General features: G+C 35.0%; 1 long non-coding RNA gene across 2 annotated transcripts; it reads right to left on the reverse strand.

Annotated features, from left to right (window-relative positions):
- Positions 1-294: 294 nt before the first annotated feature.
- On the reverse strand, positions 295-2,488 carry LOC104903131 (uncharacterized). Of its 2 annotated transcripts, XR_002040847.3 has the most exons (5): positions 2,267-2,488; positions 2,095-2,158; positions 1,444-2,010; positions 1,246-1,361; positions 295-1,157 (listed from the first exon to the last, which is right to left on the reverse strand). It is a non-coding gene; the product is annotated as an uncharacterized LOC104903131 (long non-coding RNA). The 2 variants fall into 2 exon arrangements; XR_008967656.1 differs by having other exon boundaries at positions 1,444-2,158.
- Between the last annotated feature and the right edge of the window lie 201 nt (positions 2,489-2,689).

Here is a 2,689-nt window from a genome sequence, read left to right on the forward strand (position 1 = left end):
AATAAGAAAGAAGGAATCGAGAATAGAATATCAAATTTGAGTTCAAACTTGTAGTGCTGGAAATTTGAGTCAACCTTCACTTATCACTTCATAAATTATCAGTTTATCATACTCCTCATCTCGTTGAAATGATATACTTGTTAAGATGGCCTATGAAACCGAACAATAACACATACATCTCCATCTTACAGGTGTCTTAGGTTAAGAAACCGGTTATAATGTTTGGTTTCTTTGATTATTTAGGAGACCAGTTGACAGGTAAAAACAGTCTCTTAGATAAGTGTATATATAATATGTAAAGAGGTTAGGAGACCATTTAACATTCAAAACCATTCTCCTTACCTTATCCTTTGGAACCATTTATTGACCACAACCGATTTATTGACCACAACCGGTTTCTTAGGTTTATTATACGTTTTTTTAAAGTAAAATGTTACAATTTACATACATTATCCTGTATTTGCGACTCCTTGTATATACGTTTTTTTTTTAATAAAAAGAATTTTTTTTTATTTTTTTTTGACAGATTTATATAACAATTTATAAATAGCCACAATAATATTATTAAACATAAATTCTTGATTTCTTTATTCATCATGTCAAAATAATATTTGCTACATTTAATCTAAATACAAAACCAATTTCATTCAAAGAATCAATTTCTTCTCATAATGTCTTAAAATAAAGTTTCTATAATATAATGCTACCTACTAAAACCAAAATTCTAAAATAATCAAATAATATGTACAATTCAAACTTGACCGTTATCTTCAATCTCCATCATCTTGTGTTTGATTGTTTAAATAATTTAGCTTAGCCAGCTAGGATCATCCTCTGACGACAATACACTATCCGTGTTTTCTTCTGATTTTAGTGTTTTTGGTTCTCCTAATCGTTGATCATGCATCAATGAAGTTCGCAGCTCATCTCCAACATCATTAGTAGCGTCTGCATCCCTTGATCTCACTAAGCCACTATCAATATCCAGTTCATCATTCAAGAGCAAAATCTCTTTGAGGTGTGAATTATCTTCAGCCTCGAGAAACATGACAGGGCCATGGCTTGCTTCGTGACTGAAAAGGTAGCAGATATGATGGCCTGACTGGCAATAACAGCAGCGAGTGTAATAATCACAAAGACTTGCCAGAAAAGTCCTTCTACATGGCAAGAAATGATGGAAGTGTCAGCAAAAAGCCATGTGATCCAAGAAGATAGTGTAGTAACTTCATCAATTTCAAGGGTTACCTGGTACGCTTTCATAAAATACTCGTTCAGATGAGGCTGGAAACCTCATCAAAAACGCTGCTTGGCCCATGTAAGCTAAACACAAGGCAGGGGAACACAACACAAGTGAATGCAATCTGCAAGTCATCATATAACAAAGATAAGCAGGAGTAGTAATAGAAATTCGGAAGAGTTTCACTCCATGCAACTGAGAAAGACCTGCCTGAATGGATCGTATAGAGAAGTGACCTAGATAAGCAAACATTGCTTGAGCTCCTACGATCATACAACTCCAACAAATTACAATGTTAGCATAGGCAAGTTAACAGAACGTCATAAACTTCTTGAAAAGTAATTCAGCATTCTGAAAAGAAACGACCTCTTTAGGCTTTCAAACACAACTTGTTAGAAATTTTTCTCTGAATTGAAACAACTTAATCTGGTTAAGAAAGAACCAAGGGGATTAGTTGCAGCAGCCAAAACAATAGGAAATGTATCATACTAATTATGTAGTAGTGATCGATTGAAGGAATGATGGTACAAAGAATGACAACAATTTGACTTATTAAAGAAGTCAAGTAGAAATGATATATGTTGCTAACTTCATGGCAATCACAACCAAAAATACTATTTAAATTACCTTGATGCACAAAACGCAGCCGCCAAGAGCTGACCATGCTTGGATACCATTCTTCCTAAAGAGAAGGTAGATATAAGCTGGATTGAGGCCCCTTAATACCGTAACATCATATCTGTTGTTTACTATACCGCTAGTTGTCAAGGCGCCTCCAGTCAAGAACACCAACATTTAGTCCTTTCTCCTGAAAATTCTTTCCTTTCTCTAAATAACTTGATAAGTGTCACATGTACCTGACTAGCTCATCCTCTTTACATATCCTTCTATCTGACACTTGCCTTTGTTGGCAACCTACACCTACATATTTAAGCAAGGCGTCATCAGAATTTCTAGTGATCTCATGAAGGAAATCAGCATATGACAAGTTGGATTTATCAGACATCAAGATATCTTGCAACTTCGTACCTTGACGAGTACGAGGAGCAAAGGTGGTCTTTGGAGAAATCTTGTATTTCTGATCCCGATAAATACGACTAGTGTTACTGAATGCTTCCATAGATCATAAATGTCTGTACGAGTCACAATGCATCTAACATGTCAAAGTATCAATCAGCTATGTCCAGTAGATAACCAGTCCCTATTTCTACAGGCTTTCAAATCTGTAAGAAGCTCAAGTCTCAGCTTCCAAATGCCCTCTGCAAAAGCAAAATCAGGAAACTTAGGAGTAGAAGTAACAATCTATGTTTGATTAAATGGTAATTTCAAGACTGTAATTTAGGAATACACAAAAAAATATTAGTACAATATAGAACAGTATAGCCAACACTAAACAATCATTAGTCCTTACTTGGAATCAGCTATACTAAGCGAATTAAGTGGTAAGCACCT

The sequence above is a fragment of the Beta vulgaris genome, chromosome 9, assembly GCF_026745355.1.
Source record: "Beta vulgaris subsp. vulgaris cultivar EL10 chromosome 9, EL10.2, whole genome shotgun sequence".
Lineage (NCBI taxonomy): Eukaryota > Viridiplantae > Streptophyta > Magnoliopsida > Caryophyllales > Amaranthaceae > Beta > Beta vulgaris.